The 19,854-nt window shown below is 42.6% G+C and overlaps 1 protein-coding gene across 5 annotated transcripts in view; it reads left to right on the top strand.

Moving 5' to 3' along the window:
- The window catches only part of sulf2a (sulfatase 2a), a 47,702-nt gene that overhangs the window by 3,143 nt on the left and 24,705 nt on the right, over positions 1 to 19,854 (top strand). For 3 of the 5 annotated variants that reach the window (XM_069511872.1, XM_069511885.1, XM_020087070.2), the window contains exons 1-2: positions 9,716 to 9,873; positions 18,869 to 18,935. The gene's annotated coding sequence lies outside the window, so the exon portion shown is untranslated. Of the gene's footprint in view, positions 1 to 9,715; positions 9,874 to 18,868; positions 18,936 to 19,854 lie in introns of those variants that run through there. The other 2 variants (XM_020087068.2, XM_069511882.1) reach the window with 2 other exon arrangements.

Below are 19,854 nucleotides of genomic sequence, written 5' to 3' on the forward strand. Positions count from 1 at the left end.
TATTATCTTGTCACTTCCAAATAGGAATAGAAGACCAAGCAGGGAAAAATATTGTTTTCCTTTTTTCTTTTTAGAAAACTAATTCCAAAATCTAATTAACCACAGAAAAACATGTCACCATTTGGCTGGAAACATGGAACGTAGTTATGCAAATAGACCCAAGGATTGTAGGACGTGATTTGACAGAATCTCATTTTAGATGGTGCAAGCCGAGATAGAAAGATTACTCAGCCGTATCTGAGTGGAGGAAGCGATGAGCCTGGTAATTTATTGTGTTGGTATTTCTCCTGTTTGACTTCAGACAACTCATTAAGGGGCGAGGTGTCACCCAGATGGACAGAAAGACAGACAGAGGAGCTTTTCCCTAATGGGGCCCTCCTCTGCTCTGTCTGCATCAGCTCTTTCCTGCCTTTTGCGTCGCTGGCGTAATCTCAGACCTTTTTAATATGAGGTGCCAAATAAGATTTTACACAATTCATCATTTTGCTGCTCATAGGGGAGAGGGAGATGCTATCTCATCCTCCCACTTGTCTTCAGTTTGCTTACGGAGCTGTTTCAGGGCAGCCATTGAGAGATGGCCAGAAGGCTGAGATGAAGAGCAGTGGCTCTGGCTTATTTCTTTTTTATGACACCATGGAAAGACAATGAATCCTGCTGCTGTGTGACAGTCTGCTGTATAGGTGCTGAAGCTGGCGGCTGATGCTGGTGGCAGGAAGTGGTCCATTAGCTGAGAAAAACTTAATAAATGCCAGAGAGTACATGCTTAAACACACACACACACACACACACACACACACACACACACACACACACACACACAGATATTACTCTGACTATGACTCCATAACTAACCTAAATCTAATTATTTTAACCCACAAACCTGAGGTCACAACTAAACGTATAGGCTCCTGAAGAAGGGCAGACAACTGGACATCATCACTTTTTTTAGTTTCTGACCACATGCAGACCTGGTATTAGCGATGAGTTCAGGTCTGAACGCACTCAAACGACAGTCAGAGGTATTCCGGCATGTGGTCACATCCTTTCTGCTGTGTAAGCAGAAATGTGCCCTGGGCCACATATGAAGGACTGCCTACTCAGCTGACGTCCTCTATATTTGTTTGCATCTCAGATCCCATACATTGATTTTTTTTGTGCATGTTTGTACACTACATATTGATTGATACTTTTTCTTAAATGTGACAAATCTTTCTTCATAGCTGCACGCATTCATTCATTAAGTCAGCCCCTCCTGACTCCACTTGCCCACTTCCTCTCTATCTCTCTATTGTTCTGACACACACACACACACACACACACACACACACACACACACACACACACACACTCAAACACTGTCATAGGACACATCTCTAAACTCAGACTGGCTAGGAACAACATAATTTGGTCTTCGCCAACACAAATGATGTACATGTTGATTTGCTGTGAGATGGTAACAGGAGACACATCAGGGATACATTTTAATGTGCAATGTAAACGCAAGAACTTAATGCTGATCTCTCAGGACAGATCTGAACAGGGCCTTTGTCATTATTATAAAAATCAGCATTCACAAATGCACTGAACTCCAGAGATCCTCCAGAGTTTCTGCAGACTTTCTTCACCTTGCTCCCTAATATAAAGTCCACAGGAAGTCTGGAGGAGCCGATGTGAGAACCCAGCGGGAGAACTTCTGATGAATTCACCACGAGTCAGTGGGGGGGAATAATGTGATAGATGCAAACATTAATAATAATATTTAAAGAAAACAGATATCTCAGGATGAGAGGACCACAGACTCAGCTGATGTCCTCTGTCCTGCTGTAGTTTCATCATCAACCAAAAGCATTTTTGCACTTCTTTGTTTCTCATTTATTGATTTGTTTGTGGCGGCCCACCACAATATCAACACTGATTGCAACATATTGATTTTGTCTTGTTTTTTACTATTTCCAGTGAATAAAATGTCCTTGTCGATGCACTCAAATTGACAACAGAACCGTCTCACATAGTTCACCAAAAACATTATAAACAGCATCGATGTAGCTACATGTTAAAATGGAAATCCAATTACAAATGGTCACTTGAGATGCATGTGGGCACGCATGTTAATCCCAGGTACGAACAGGGCTATGGAGTGTTTGTTTGCAGACACAGAGAGCCTTACAAAAACCAGGCAAGGTCCACTCTGGTACAAACAAGTAATTAATTATTGAGGACACCAAACACGACAGCACGCTAATCTACAAAGCTGTTTAAAGCCCCTTGATTTATAATTCAGGCGCCATTCTCACCCCAGTGAGTTCTGAGATTGAAAGGCTGCATTGGAGGGCAATTTAAACTTCACTTGGGCAAGGCATGTCTTTTCAGAGAGGCTCCTGTGTGACTGTGCATGCAAGCTGAGTGCTGCAATAAGTGTGTGAACACAGGAAAGCATGTGCGGATCAGTATTAGAATAAAAAGTTGAGCACGTGCACTAAGCAAGTTCACACAAATGTTCTTTTAATCATACTGTTACCCCCCTGCTTCTTTTTAAATAACTACTGTGTTGCTGCCCTCACAATGTTTTAAAGTGCTTACAAATGTATTTGTGCTAAAAACACTGGGGTGCCTTGTTAGACAAACCCACAAGCACTTCTTATTTAATATGTGTGGCAGATATTACAGAGTTGCACATTAGGAATGCAAACAACATGGCGTTAAAGGGGTTTTAGTTAATTAGCTGGAGATGTGGTGCTGGCTCTGGCCCATAGCGGCTTGTGTTCCTTGGGACTGCAGCCCTCAACGGGGGGCAACTCTTTGATCTGTGGATCCCACGGTCTGCTAGCTGTTCCCCAACATCTGAAACGTTGCTGCACATGGACAGATGGGAAGGAGATGTGGGTGTGCAAGTTAGTGCCACGACTGATGCAATCTATTCTGGTCTTTTTTTTTTTCTATAACTTGCTCTGCTTTGAGTCATATTGAATTGAGTGAACTTTCAAGTTTGACCAGTGATAGCTCATGTTTAGATGTTTTTCTCTTTCACAACATAGGGAACTAGAATTACTGCCCCACAGTTGTATGCATCTTCCAACCAGTGCTGCTTCAGTCTAAATGTTTAATTCTGCAGACTCATTTGAGGCCACTGTGACCTTGACCTTCTACCGTTGACAACCCAAATCTTATCAGTTAAACCACGAATCTAAGTGAACATCTGTGGTAAATTGAAAAGCATTATCTCCAGCTGTTGTAAAGGTAACATGTTTACGTGCCAAATAATAGATTTTTGAGGACACAGTGACTTTGACATTTGACGTCTAAATTCGAATCAGGTCATCCTTGAGTCCATGTGAATGTTTGTGGCGGATGTAATGAAATTCACTTTGGTTGTTACTGATTTATCACATTCACAAGTACATGAGGTCACTGTCACCTTGACCTATGACCATCAAAGTCTAGTCACTTCATCTTTGAGTCCAACTGAGCAGTGATTCCTTCAGGGCGCTCTTGAGATGTCATGTTCATAAAACCAAAAATGTCATTTGTGAGATAGATCAATGTCACCTTTGAGTTTGGACCACCAAATTCTAATGAGTTCGTCCTTGAGCCCAAGGGAACGTTTGATCCAAATTTGAAAGGATGGAGGTGTTTTTGAGATGTTGTGCTCACAAGATGACATTGTGTTTTGTGAGGTCACAGTGAGTTTGACCTTTACCCTTCAACCACTAAAAACGAATGAATTCATCTTTGAGTCAAACAGAACTTTTGTACCAAATCTGAAGAAATCCCCCCAAGGAAGTCTTGACATATCGTGTTCTCAAGAATGGGAGGGACGAACGGACGGACAATCCAAAAACATAATGCCTCCGGCCACTGGCTGTTGCCTGCATGGAGGTATATATGCATGCGCTATCTATGAGAAGGAATCCATCAGCATTTCAACTTGGTTTCATTTGGTTCAGCAAATGATCAGTTTAAAATGTCCCATGCTGCTCATGATGGGATTCAATACAATTTCAATTTCAGCTCTAATAATGTAAATTGTTAAATGAACAGACTCTTTCAACGATAACATGTAATCACCACAACAAAACACGATTTCAAAAGCTGACATTTATTTCCAAGGCCAAGCTCTGGCTTCAAAACACGACAGCTCAGTGCATGCGTCTACATGAGGGAACTGGAACATGCACAGTGGGCCTCATTGTTTCAGTCGGAATCAGATATTAATCAACTTTTCAAATGAATGCAGTTGTGTCTTCAACCTCAAAGTGACGTATGGTTATTATTTCACAATCCTGATGCACAGTGGGAGATTTATTTCTATCAGACCTGAGCGCAGCTTTTCCTGCTGGCTGATGATCAAACAACATGAGCTCCCTAAGTGAGACTGGCAGGGTGTCCCAATTCTCATCACAATGTGCTAATACACCATGTACTAATGTTGACAGCACACTGCTTTGTTAAATAGAGAACACAACAAGTCCATGTTTTGTACTAACTAATGAATGTTACAAGCCGTGGTGCATGTCAGTCAAGCTGCAGCTTCAGAAGAAAACAATAATACAATTGAAAATGTGTACTTTTAAAGAAAATGTTTTTTCCATCAGTGGCAAACTGTGAGAATCACAGCTGAGCCTCACACACACACATACACACACACATCTCCCTCATCACTGTGTATCTGCTCAGACCTTGTTTTAACATCCTTTCACAATTGATCTGATCACAAGTAGAGAGCTCTAAGTACAGGTATCCAAGACACATTGAGGATGCTTTTGCGATCCAAGCACTTAGACCACATCCAGAGGTGTTCTGGGATGCATACATTGATTTACTTGTGGCCACCAACACAATATCACCATTGACCACCACATATTGACTTTCTACTTTTTCAAATGAGTAAAATCTTATTCCATGGTAGAGCTGTTCTCAGTGCATTGATTCATTCAGCTGCTCCTGGCTCCACTTTCTCTCTCTCTCGTTTCTCTCTCTCCTGTGTCTCTCTCTCCTCTCTCCCTCTCAAAACTACAGACACACACACACACACACACACCTAGTGACAACAGACCCATCTGTATCTAGTCAGACTGGCTAAAACCAACATAATTTGTCTTCGCGAACTGAAACAAATATGATTGTGTATTTGCATTTAGAAGTGATTGATTGCTCAGTATAGGGATGTGCGATCAAATCACAAGCAGTCACAGGAGACACCTATGGAGATGCATTCTGATGTCAAGCATGAACTGACGTACTTACAGCTGTCCACTTGTGATGAGATCACTCCAGACAGATGTTAACACCAGGTCTAAACAGGACCTTTGTCTGACTGAAGACACTGATGGGTATCCTAACTCTTAGACTGGAATAACTCTGGTCTTGAGCATTCAGGAAGGCCTAGGGCAATGATCCCCCCCCCCCACACACACTATAAATCAAAATCTGCTTGTTTTTTTCACATGCCACTTCCTAAACAAAGACATGGCTACGGAGGCGTCAGGCCTTATTATTTCTTTCTGTCCCTGTTATGAAATCCAGACATAGTATTGACTAAACTGTCTCACTTCCTAGACCACAAAAAGAAAAGAAAAGTGATAGTTGGATAATTCATTGCTTTGGGACTATATCCTTTTAATTTCTGAAGCAAACTTAAATAGAAAGATACAAAATGAGGCTAATATTCTAATAAGAGGAAAATAACTTTTAAGTTGAAACTAGAAGAGAACAATTATTTAATCAAAGAGATGGAATATAACATTTAAAATGCTGATATATTTGGCCTTTACATTGCCTTAAGGATCACAGGTTTCTAGTCAAATACAGTGTGACTAATAATATTGTGTTGTACCTCAATGAAACAGAACGATGAGCCCACCTGAGCTTATCCATCTGTGACAATTAAAATAAATAAACTCTGTGAGAAAGATGACTCCAGCTGTCAGCAGCTCTTTCATTTCTGTTGTGCACTGTATTGTGGGAAACCAGTGCCCAACATCATCACACTTAAAGTTTAGTATGCATGGAGGTATTTTTAGGTTTACTTAAGTTTGGTCTTTTCTAGTGCGAATGCTCTACTTAGTCAAAGTTCTGTATAAGATGTGGAATAAGCGGATATAGCAACTGGGGCACCATATTGGCTTTTCTTATTTTCCTCAGCTTTGAGCCCGTCTGCATATTGGTCTTTGTTTTTATTTCTCCTTGTCATGTCCAGAGTTCCTGTATAAGAGCAAGGAAAACACCCAGACACCACAGAACTTATAGCTCATGAAGGTGCTGGACGAAAAAGGCTGTAGTACAATTAAAGAAGATAAAGTCTCCCTCTTTCTTTTATATTTTATTGCAAAGTTTTCACCAGAGAGTTATTCCGACTTTCTTCAGTTTGACAAATGTCTCAGACCAAAAGCTTAACAATTAAATTTGAAATCTGCGACAGGGGAAAAGCTTGCTGAGGCCTCTATTCTTTTTAATTGTACCATTCAGAGTTGTGGGACACTAATGAATAAATTATAACATCACCTCAGGATATGGAACCAACTGCTGAAAAACGATGGTTGCTCGTAACTGACTTATTAACTATTTATATTTTCAATGGGAGTGTGTGAAATGACAGTGACAGGAAGGATGAAATAAATAAAAGCAGAATACATTAGACTTGACAGGACAATATGTGACATGCATCGTTTGCCAGGATGTAGTGATGTAAGGGAATTCAGCTAATTCACGACCTCTGTGGTATGGGATCTCGAGTGTGGGGAACATGTAAGCTGCAATGAGCACAGCTGCAAACAGAAACTGATTTAACCATTTGCATTTATAATCTGGCAGCAAAGTGCTTCTCTGGACACGTTTAGTCCTCTGATGTTTGTATGTTGTTTGTGTGCAGGCATTATATTTCATCACACCCTGGAGGCATGTTTGTAGCATGTTTTATGGTGGTTGTAATGTGCCGTCTGCCTACGGAGACGTGTGCTCAGAGGTTAGATGGAGAATTGTTTCGCCACACCGGGACTTCTCTCATCTTCTGCTCTGTTAGTCCTGTGTCCTTGAGTCCCCCACTTTCAGCTCCTGGGTTCTTGTCCTCTCTTTCTCCCTCAGTTCTCTCTATCTCACTTTCCTTCATAATGTAGCCATGGTGATGTAGAGCTGTTTCGATGCATGTGCACCCGGAGATACATATATATTTCACAGATTCAATGGGTAGTGAGTGTATGCGCGTGCATGTGTGGTCGCAGCGAAGGGATGTCAGCCTTGAACCAACTTGCCAAAACCAAGAATAATAGGAGTGCTCTCAGCGATAGAGAGAGCTCGCCGCGAGGAGGAGAAGACAGTGAGGGGGTCTGCCTCATTTGCACTGAGTCGTCCCCTCTTCACGCAGCCAGCTGACAAGGGATATTTTTATCAGCCTGGCACACAGTGCAGAAAAGGAACAAATTCATTTGTAACAGCACACTCCCAGCCAAGGACAAGATCTCAGCAGGATAGAACATAACTGTCTTCCTGCGCTATCAGAATAGAAATCATTCATTCTTATTTATCCACCTGCCTCGGCACTATCACGCACAAGGTGGTGCACAAGGCCATGCCCATTTTCTGTCCAGTGAAGCAGAAAACAAAAAAAGCAAAATGTGCTCCCCAAGGTCTGGACCATTACCGTGGTTTTAAAGTGCTGTTATTCCTCTCTGCTGACACACACACACATTTGTATTGTTTTTTTTCCATCATGGGTTGTGTTTTTTCGTATCTGTCTGTGACTTTTATTCCTGACCTTCTGTGGGACTCTCGCTGCCCTGTTTGGTTGGAAGATGTCAACCTGTAGTTTACATAGGAAGAATTGACCCTGTTAATACACTGGATTGTTGGAAGTTACATCTGTTGATGTACAGCCAATTAGAAGTCGGTGGGATGACACAGCTGAAGTGTGCGTGAGAGGGAGCGAGGGAGAGAGAGAGAGTGGGAACATTAATAAACCATGTGCTAAAGTGGTGTCACTGGGCTGCTGTGTTGGCATGTCGGCACTGCTCAGGAAAAACATGTCCGTCTCTGGGGCATTGTCTGTAATCCAGCATGTTAGAGCAGCGAGATGGTTCCTTTATGTAAGCAGGCCCAGTCTCAGACATCATCTGATATGCATACAGTGGAGAAATAAATAATTTTTCCAATTTTTGTTTTGAGATGAATATGAATAGTATTCTATCGGCCTAATCCACTCTGACAAACGGCTCATGGTACCAATTGGCATGATTGACAATGCTTTCCAGGATTAGTGTTGAATGCAGCTGAAGTTAAAGCAGGAAATATTTATATTCTTTTATCCTCAAATGCCATGCAAAGCCCCCGCTCTGAATAGTTTGTTTTGCATCTGCAAGGATACAGTCACGGACAGAAAAATAATATTTGATTTTCTCGAAGCAGCAAGGTTTCAGCTCTTTGCAGTGACACAAATACCGTAGTGTGCCAAGCTGACAGATAAATGATCTATTGCAGGCGTTGTAATTGAAAACACTGAGAGGGGGGTGGACAATTAATCTGCTTTCTCTCCGCTTCAAATTTCCATGAAGAAATACCTTGAAATGCAGATAATAGATAAGAGTGTTATTGATTAGGTGGGGTGTAAGGAGAGGCGAGTAGGTGCAGAGGTTCTCCATCACTAATCTCTCTGGCTGTGACTGCATCTAAATAACCTGCAGAGAGGGATAAACAGGCACATCCATCATGGGACTGCTGGGGCAGACAGTGATGGATGCCTCCACCCTCCTCTACCCTCTGCCGCACCTCTCCCTCCTGGTCAGGGATAGGAGGTGACACCAGCACTCAGGAGAAATACCTGGCTTAAACCAGGCGGGAAAATGTCTGCTTTAGCTCTGCTGTGATAGAGGGATTCAGGGCAGGCTTTGTGTGTGCATCTGTGTGAGTTTGTTGAATTGTCCCCTGTCCCCTATCACCTTGTCTCTTTGAGTTTGTAGGATTATCTGTCTTGATGGATCCTGTTTATTTTGCCAACAAGGAAATTGGTTTCTGTGAGAGAGTGTGCTGTGAAGTCCCCTGTATATGTTTTTGTGAGCATGTGTATACATCGATTTAGGTGTTCATTTCTTTTCTATCTGCATGCCCATGCACTATGAGCCAAATCCCCTGTGCTGCTTGAACCCAGTGAGCAGACATGCCCACGCCAGCTCGCCTCAGAGGTGCCAGCCTGATAGATATGGTGTGTGTGCCAGGCTGTGCCTTCTCTCCCCACCCCTGCAGCATTAAGATTGATCCCTCATTCCCTCCCATTCCTTTCTCCCTCACTCCTCTGTGTGCCTCTGCCTTTATGAGACTGTGAATAGGTGAAGCTCACAGGCTCCAACAGATGGCCGGAGCTGCCCTGTTTCACTGTCTCACACACACACACGCACGCACAATATACTGCTCCATGAATAAGAGCCTATAGAAAGCGAAAGGAAGAGGCAGAGGAAAATGTGACAAGTAGAAATAGAAGAAACAGGAAGAAGAGCAGCTAAAAGTAATGGAAACAGAGAGAGCCAGCAAGAAGCAACCTATAGGGAGGAGGATGGAAACGAGAGGGACGGATAGAATAACAGCAAGAATATGTTTAAAAGCAGAGAAATAAAAGAAGAGGAAAAGAGAAACAGTCCTGAAAAAGGGAGTGAGGGCAAAATTGAATTGTAGATTGAGGGAGCCTCTCTCCTCCCTCTTTTCCTCCCTCTTTTATTTATCTCATGTGAAACCACGCCTCCCTCCTTTCACTTGTCAGTGCATCTATAACAGTGAGCTGTCTGCACCGGGCTGTGTGGGGGGTGAGACGAGCTCCTCACTCTGCCGGCACAGCGGACCGGATCTGAACGGACCGGACAGGACTGGATGGTAGTGGACTGACCAGAACAGGTGTGTGCATTTGTGTTTGTGTGCATGTGTGTTTGTGTTGGGTGACAGAGGGAAGCATGTGTTTTCTTTTGGTGTGTGATCGCTTGTTCCTCCACAGGACTTGGTGCCAGAGAAGCATATCTAGAAGGCACAGTGCTGGAGCTTTGCCCTAGTTTACACTTGAATGCTCTCAGCCATTCTATTTACCTCTGAGATTTATGCATGGAGTCGCTAACAGCACTCATCATCAGGGTAAGAGAGACGAGACCTGCACCGGACTCACAGAGTGTCTGGCTTTGAATCAGGGCACTGTGGAGAGGAGCTGCTGTTTTATCTGGTGGAACTAGTTTGCTGCTTTCAGGCTGGATGGACTTCTGTGACATGTGTGTGATTCCATTAGGTTTTGAAGTGACTGTGGTGGAAGTGTTTATCTTATATCTTTATAATATACTGTTGTAGGAAAAGTATTTCACTGAAGCTGTTTTAAGAATCTGTTTTTATTCAGTGAAACAAGTCTCCACAACCTTCACTGCTTTTTGGTGTCTTGGTGCTGAATCCAATTTGTGATTAGTTGTCTTTGTCCTCCTGTTTCACAGTGTGTGGTATTTTGAAATATGGAGCAGTCATTGTTCCAGCACCGCTTTGTATTTACTCAACCATATAAAATACTGACTGTTGCCGAGTCGTGTGCGGTGTTTAGAAATACAGAAAACAACAGTGAAAATATTACTTTTTCCAAAAGTGTGACCATTTTTGGATTGCTTACCTTGTGGGGACCTTATTTTTTAAAAAAAGATAAAAAATAAGCTGTTATCCGCCCCTCACCATTATTCAAGAGTCGCCATCTCTAGATTTGCAGCTGCTGCCACTCCTATAGACGCCTGTGCCGCTTTACTCTGGGTCCCAGTGAATATACTCACTATCACTGTTTTGTCAATAATCTTTATGGGTCAAAAGACTGTGTCATCACCAAGTGGTGTCGGTTAAGAGCAGCAGAGCGGTGTGTGTGTGTGTGTGTGTGTGTGTGTGTGTGTGAGTGGGTGGGTGGGGGTGGGGGGGTGCACTGACCTAGAGGCTGAAATATTTATGATAGCGACAGCTGAACGCCTCATGCTGTTTGTAATGTTGTGGATGGAAGTTTGAACGAACGCAATGATGGAGGGATGGATGGAGGGTAAAGAAGCTTCAGAGATCTGTTCTTTAAGCATTCATTATTTATCGCAACGCACTCTGCCATGGAAGCTCTAACCCCCACATCAACTGGCCTCTTTTCTCACTGAGACGCCAGTGGACTGAAGGAGGATGCTCCTGCTCAGAAATACCTGTCAGCTCGTCTCCAGGCATCCACGTGCCGCACACACGTACACATATATCCACATGTATGTTACATTTTGCTCTGATTTATTTTCACACACACTTAGCAGTAATTGCACTCACTGCACACAAAACCACAGTCACTTATTTAGCCAGTGCAACGGGTAAATGAAATTAATCTATATGGCAGTTTTCTCATCTTATTGACCACTCGAAGTCAAATGACTACAAATGACATTCACCCATTCACACAAACATTTGTACAGGGTTCATTTTTCTATTACACATCATTCACATCCCCTTGATCAAGCTACACAGTTGTCAGGGGCAGTTGAGGGGGCAGTGCGTTGCCCAAGAACACTTCATCATGCAGACCGGATGAACTGGGGCTTAAACCATAAACCCACCATCTGCACAGGTGCAACCTGGCCAAGCCACAGCCACCCACTCACATTGAATATAGTTTGTACTCATGCTCATAAGAACACACACACAGACTTACAGACACTCATCATTATATTTTGCTCACTTCTTTCTTTAGATTATGTTCTTCTTCTTTAGTTGACACAAACACCACACACACAAACACAGAATCAGTGGGAGTGATGACCTTGAGACCTGCTAATGTTGTCTTCTGTGGCAGTGCGGTCAATACTTGAAAAGCCGCATGGGACTCCCGGCAAGAATGATGAGCTCGACATGCCGTTTTTAAAAAATGTCTGAAAAATGTGCAGCAGGGCTGGCGATGCAGTCGAGGGGAGACGCCAGTATGAATATGTATAGTATGTTAATGCCGAACACAAAGCTGTTGACTCAAGCTGTTGATGAAAGCAGAGGACATGTTCCCCCATGGCCACTCTTGGGAGGAAGCGCTATCGACAAACCCATTGTCGACGCAGCCGCATCCCTGGCCACAGGGGCAGCGTGGTGACAGGTGGCAGATATCAGTGACTGCAGCCAAGGTGACACCACTCTATGGTCTCTGCAGACCTGGGGCAGTGCCGCTATCAGCTCATTTTTCCGCCACTGTGAACCTTATGTGTGGTTAGACACAGGGAGGTTAGATTAGAGGGTCCGAAAGCCAATGTGTCTTATTAGCTTCAGTCATTGTTCTCAGAGCTTCAGTACCTTTGCTCCACTTTCTGTCTCTCTAGGTTTACAGGAACATGTCTATGGCTACGTCAGGTATTGCAAAAAAGGTTTTAAGCTGAGATGGAAAAGTAGATATCCTGTAGAGGAGATGGTCCCAACAGGTTTTTTCAGTACAGGATGATGTTACTATGCATTTACATTCTCGGAAGGTCCCAATTCACGAGTTGTGAACTAGACTTCAGTGCGTTCATGTGGTTTGATGTCATAATTTGGAAAAAACATAGACACTTAAAACAAAAGATGTTATATTTATGTTTAGAGCATTTAAACTACACCTTGACACCTCTTTCCAACATTTGCATATTAAGGAAGAGCAAGAAAAAGGATCCAGTATGACAGCCACATAAATGATTTAAAACATGCACATTAATCATAACAACATCTGTATGATATAAAAAGTGATATTAGGTGCTAGAAGCTACTATTTAGAACTGGTTGTCAATATATGTAAAGTAGATTATAAGTGATGACATCAGCAATGATGACATTAGCAACTTGGCATTTCGTGTACCAAAATGTTTGCCAACTTTCCAAGTTGAATTTTCCCAGTTGGTAACAACTTTTTCTGATTATTCTGACAACATGAATGCACAATTTGTGCACTAACACAATGGCTTCACTCCACCAGAAAGACTCTAAAAGAAATCAAAAACAACAAAGAGCTGAGTTTCACGGCTATACATAGCGGCAATAAAATTACACAGTATATAATTACCATTACCATTAATTAATTATGTAATCTTGCTGCTTGAGTAGATGGTTATCTATATCGGCTATATTGAAATATTTTCACATACTTCGACTCAGGAAACATAACTAGTGTTTCATTAACCCAGCTCCTTTAGAATACATTAAAAGTATCCTGACAGTAAGTAGCACTCATGTGTTCCCGTTCTAGCTCCCTGTTCATCTCTTATGTATGAGCTGCTGTTAACAGGTCCTGCGATGAGGCGGCATCAGGAGATCAGTGTGTAAATCTTGGTGCTGCCGCTCCTCTCAGCTCTAATGATAGAGAGGCAGAGAGCCTCTTTGACAACGCCTCTCAAACACTCCACTCAACTCTGAGTAGAGAGTGAAGAGTAGTCTACAGCTGATAGGAGCAAATCAGGAGAAGCACGTTGGTGTGTGTTTGTATGTGCATATGATTCTTAGTGTGTTTTGTTTTTTATGTTTTTTGTGCCGGTGCCATATCAGCCGAGCGTGTCTCCGTGTGTACGTGTGATATCCACACATGAGGACAGCAATATGACCAGTGTGTGCCAACGCAATCAGATTTCAATCTCTTCCCTCTATATGGCTGAGCTGCCGTGGCGGAGGTGTACCATGGGGAAATGTAATTACACCCTGCTGGCCACAGAGTACAGGCTTCACCACCCTATCTGTCTCAGGAGACAGCGGCTAGAGGCCCCTTCTCACTTCAATATCAAACAGCAGAGATGTCACTAGAGGCCTGCTGCACCTCTGAATTTCATATTAAACCCTTGCCCCAATCTCCTCCTCTAATCAGCGCTTAGATCCCGGGGTTATCGGTGGCCTTTTGCTACAGTTTTGTTACAGTTGTGAATAATTTATGGCCGAATTAACTGCGGTTGCTAAGAGCAGTGATTGGGAGGTTTTGGAACACAGCCAAAATCTGGCTCAAGTTCAAAGCCATTTTTCTTAACAGTTTTTCTGTCTGATAAGCAAAATCTCACCAGCCTGGTTGTGATTATTATCGAAGACACTTTCATCTATAATTCCACCACCTGGGGACCCTCCTTCGTGGATTTGAAGAATTTTTATTGAACAACATGCTGAATATTCCACTTGACTCCTCCACCGCTGCCAATAGTTTCATTTCTCACTGAATCTATATCCACATTAATACATTTCTAATGCCTTAAAGCAGAAAAAAAATATCTGTCTATAATGAGCATTTTAACTCTGTATGAGGAATAATCACTGAAAATGTGAATTACATTCTATTCATGTACACTAGACATGCAGTTGGTTGATTAGTTGCAGAAAATTCTATGAACTAGGACCAAAAATAAGACCAGGGATTTTTTTTTCTTTGACTGACGACAAGGTGGAACTGTAAATGACAGTAAGCAATGCTTGTAATTCATTATCCATGTTGCATTCACAACTGGTATTCAAGGCTGGCAAGGTCACGTGTTAAAAAATAACATAGAAAAGATGATGTGTTTTAAAACGTATTAGTGTGATTGTTGACTGAGGTATGTGTGAGATGGCATCCATTAGTAAGGCAAAAACTAACAGGCATCCCTCACTCTCGTGGATTCAGGTAAACAATCAATGATAGCACTCATAACAGCAGTCTAAGTGGCCCATTGATGTTACAATTAAATTAATACAGGATGCAGTTGTGATTGTTGGACACGCTAAGCCACAACACACCATAACTTTCTGTTGTGAAATTCCATTCTATCCATGTATTGGTGTGTCAAACAATCCTCTACAACCTGCTCTCTTTGAAGCAAAGGCAGGATTATAAAGCAAAAAATAAATGAAACAAAAAGAGAAGACCTATGACAAATTTAGGAGAAAACAAACTAACATGAGGCTGGGGTAATACCAGGACAGCAACTTCAACACAGACAAATCGACAAGTTGAACGTTTTACCCCGTGAATCCTGTGTCGCCCATTTCATCATTTGGTCCAGAGTCATGGTAACTTACTAGATGTGGCACCGTGTCACAGTGCCTCTGTCTTTTCCATTTCCCTGATTTGTTACACTCCGACTCTCTACCTTAATCTCCATTTCTGTGTTCATCACCCTCTCTTGTCCCTGTGTTTAGCCTGGTCACAACTCCAGCTACACACCCGCCTTCAACACCCTCACCCCTCCCTCATGCCTCTCCCTTAGTGTCACAGCCATTGTTGTGCCTAATAAGGTTTATGGAATTACAGATCTCTGAAATTGGATTTTCTCCCTCCACCAAAGCAGTGGGATTACGGGTTTAGGGCTGGGAGCATCGGGGCACAACTGACCTGTGACTGAACTGCTTTTTCTGACTGCACCCGCGAGGTGGGCAGATCAACAGACCGTTGTTCCAGCAGCTCTGGAGAAAGACAGAAAGGCAGGCAGATTCCTTGTATCTGTATGTATCTGACAATTAAATGGATTCTGTGTCAGGCAGGCTCTTGGCTCCTCTGTCTGGATTTTCCTATCCCTCATTTCGACCACTCTCCCTCTCACACACTCCTCCTCATCCACCTCAGTCTGCCCTCACAACTTTTCACTGTGTTTGATCTACTTCTAATCTAATGAATCTTTTGATCTTCCTCGCCTGACACCCAGACACCTCCCAGATTTCTACATCCAAACTAGCTCAATTCGCTCTAATCCTTAAAATCTGGCTGCTGGTAAGGCAATTGATTTCCAGTGATGTACAGAGATTTGAACTGTCTTCACCAAATTCTTATGTATAATGAACTGTGGGACTCCTTTACTCACCTTGATCCCACCACCCCATATTAGCTACCTCATCACAAATCAAGATCAATTCCACGCTTATTTTTCAGATGTGACTGAGCTCAAGAGGATGGGTAGCAGACAAAAGTGGGAAATGAAGTGAGAAAGATGTGGCAGCAGAAGAGTGAATGCATCATTGAGATGTTGGCAGGAAGGTGGTATTCATTAGGAGAGGTCCGTCGGGGCGGCCTCGTGAACTCTTAATTGGAGAAGAGACAGAGATGGGGATGAGGGATCAATAGGGGCAGAACAGGGGTTCCAGCCCACTGAAATCAATCAGCCTCCCGCTCAACTGGGAGAATGCGGCCAATCAAAGAAAACACGGGCACGGTCTCCCGCTCATTTACTCCTGCGGTCAAACTTCATCAAGATCAGCCTGAACAGACAGACAGCTCATTCCAGCTCAGGTGCTTTTATTTCTCAAATTGGGCATTTGATCTCGTTGAATGCTACAGTTGTCCTGATTTGTTAAATATTATCAAAATATTGATTTTTTAAATTGTGTGGGGTTTTGTTTTTTTACAGTAAATTTGTTTTTATAGTTCCATAATTCTGTAAATGTAATTCAAAGATTGAGAAACCTGTTCTGCTGCAGAACTGTTCCACTTTCTGACAGTTTATGGTTATTTTACATCGGAATAATGGCACATTTAAATATTGACAAGTTACAGTGTGTTTGTTACAGACTAAAGGCACACTAAAATAAGACTTCATGCACTTATGTTGTATATATGTGTATTTGTACATTTTTGTCAAACTGTGAAACTGACACCAAATTGATCACAAGTCCAGCACTTTAGGGTCATTTTGTATTCTTCAGTTCGACAGATATGACGATTCATCTTTATGATTGTTTTCTGAAATATATTGATTATCACATAATCGCTGTACCATGATATTATCATTATCGTGGCCCATGTATCGGGTATCGTGAGTTGCCCATGCAATTCCCACCTCTAGTAAGTATTAAAGCATGATTCATTAGGAACGCTGCATCGGAAGGTATATTAAATGAAACCCTGGCATACTTTTTTAGTCCGCCGCTAAAAATAGTGTCTTTCTCCTCTTCTTCCTCTTCCTCTTTGCCTGGGTAATAGCCATCTTTCTGCCCTGTCACTTTTTGATGTATCATCCTCTTATTCACATCAAGGACAAGGCCAGGTGCTGAATTTTCTCTCAGTTGCCACGCTTGTCACACTGCCTTGTCACCCGCAGCCTGTTCCAATCCCCCCACCCCCTCCCATCCTCCCCCTCTCTGCTTACTTATATTAAATCTGTCACTCCTTTATTTTAGCGAGAGAGAAAAAAGAAAGTAAATCACTTCTGCCATTTGCAACCCGCAGTGTCTGCTGAATGCTGCAAGTTTATTTGGATGTCATCTTTGGCCAAATGCAATCCTGTCAAAATAAATGATGTCTCTGCTGTATTGTATTCTTGTCTCACAATTCCTCCTCTTTGTTTGTTTTCTCCTGGGCTTCAAATGTCTGTCAGTTATGTGGTCGGCTATATAGGAATATGCATCACTGTGAGAAGTAAAGCCTTGACAGAGTTCTTCGGCTTTTTTTATTGCTCCAGATGGACGGACACGGGTGTCCAGTCTCACCTCTCTTTGATGCCCATGAGTGGCTGGCAGTGCAGACTCAGGCAGAGAGCAGCTGGGGTCAGAGCCGCGCCTTGGCACTGAGATATGTGTGGGCTTATAAGGTGCTGTGGTGTATTCTTAGCTTTAGTGCATACCCAAAGGGGCGTGTGTGTGTGTGTTTGTGTGTGTGTGTGTGTGTGTGTGTGTGTGTGTGTGTGTGTGTGTGTGTGTGTGTGTGTGTGTTCCTGAACTTGTACCTTTGTGAGGACCATTTTAAGCATAGACTCTACAGAATGATGACATTTTTGTGAGGACTTATTGACCAGCCTTCACTTTTTCAATGAGCTGTTTGAGGTTTAACACTTGGTTTTATGGTTAGAATTAGAATAAGGTTCAGGTAGGTTTTGCTTATGTCAGGGTAAGGTTTAGGGTTTGGCATTTAGTTTGGATGGTTATGGTCAGGGTAGGTGGGCTAGGGAATGCATTATGCCAATGAGTGTCTAAGATAGAAGCGTGTGTGTGCATTGTTGTGTGCAAAGCATTTCACCCAAGATTACATATGAAACATTAGATGCTCCATCAGTATAGAGAGATTAAGGCCTAAGATCTCGCTGTGTGGTTACGGAGAGCTCAGCTGGTCTGACCCTCCTCAGATGTTAACATGCTGGACGCTTGCACCTGTCCAATCACAGCACAGATCAGACCGCTCCCGTTCCTGTCAACATGTCTTTGCGGGCAGACACAACACAAAGCCTTGTAGCTTGCAAGATCTCAACTAGATGCTGTTGGAGATGAAGAGACAGTGTTAGATGGCAGCCTGATGGAACAAGCTGTGTGAAAAACAGCTATTTTTCCGTACCTCAGCTGGTTTTGACACTTACTTTAAAGCATGCGGATTTACTCGTCTGCCTGACTGAAAGTGAGCAATGTTTACATGGCATTACAAACAAGCTGACTATTATCACAATCACAAAAAATGTCCTGCAGGGTGAGAGGTAATTATGTTAAAAATGAGACCATTTCTGCTCTATTTCTGGCAGAGGGCTAATTAACACCCCCCCTGAACTACTGCCTGCTCCCTCAGGCGTCACAACATCAGTCAATATGGATTTTATCTTGTGTTAATGCTTCCAGAGACATGCAAATACAAACCATGTAGACTGCAATGCCATGTGTGGCTGTTCATCTCCATATCCTACTGTTTGTCAGTGTTTTGGTCTGGAGCAGATGTGTCTCCATCCTCAGGGTATGTGTGAGGGAGGAGTGGTGGGACTGGGAGTGGCATCTGGACTCAGAATGACTTAGTGCATGTTAGGGAGGAGAGAGACAACACAGGCACGGATAAATCAGAATGTGTGCATTATTTATAATATTTCTTTTTAATATATGTATTTTTTAAAGCAACCCTGCATTCCTTAGACATGAGATGAGGCTAGCTCTGTTTGAGCTCCTAACTGATCATCCACTGTGGACTTGTGTTTGCTTACAGAACTTGGCAGTCAGACTGAATTCAGTGGGAGAAGAGAACATTAGAGACAGCTTGTTCAAGAAGGAAGGTAAGGCTGTTCACCCACATACTCACTGTGAGGGGGAAATCTCCTTCTGGCCTCTCCTCCCCTTCCCCCTATATTTAAACTTGCATGTGTGTATGAAGGTTATTCTTGTTGCTACTGTACTTTTCTGTATATACTTTCTTGCGTGTTTACTCTCAGATGTGACAGTGCATGCAAAGTTATGTTTATTCCAACTATTTTATAAATATTCATCTTTCCCATCACTCCTCTATCTGACAAGAAATAAGTCAGGTTCTGATTATTGTTCCTGTTACCATGGCTTCCACAGATTTCTGAGCAAACAAACAACACAGTATGCCCACGGTTAACATCAACACTTTTACACACAACACACAATTTACTGTGGGGGGTAGATACATTACCTCCAGAGGCGACTCGAATCACGCAGCTTCAGTCGGTCTCACATCACCTCATTTGATCTGCTTGCCAGTGATTAGCATTTCATTCTGCACAAATAAGAGGACGGTTATTGTTGGCCCCACTGAGATAGAATCTGTGATCAAAGCGAGCTGTGGGTTGTGTTGTGGTCACAGCAGACACCCCCTCAGTGGCCGTCAGCTCAAATGGTAACTTTGAAATATGCAGAGAGTGGGGGATGAGGTGAGGCTGAGGGAAAATTGTCGTGAGAATTAATGAGCAAGCTCAAAATTATTAAATCAATAGCTGAAAAACTGGCTTTCACCCCCTGTGGTTTCAGGCTGTAAACAAGCTTCATGTCTTTACTAAACAAGCAGTGATAACTGAGCCCAATTTTATGTCTTAAATCAGTTTTAAGAGGCACTGAGTTTTCAAAAAAACAGAAATATTTAGGAGCAAATGTGTTGCAAAGAGGCAATGAAACTGCCATATCACGACTCATCAGGACTGCAGGGCTACACTGTCCTGTTGGCTGTTTACCAGT

The sequence above is a fragment of the Paralichthys olivaceus genome, chromosome 2, assembly GCF_024713975.1.
Source record: "Paralichthys olivaceus isolate ysfri-2021 chromosome 2, ASM2471397v2, whole genome shotgun sequence".
Taxonomy (NCBI): domain Eukaryota; kingdom Metazoa; phylum Chordata; class Actinopteri; order Pleuronectiformes; family Paralichthyidae; genus Paralichthys; species Paralichthys olivaceus.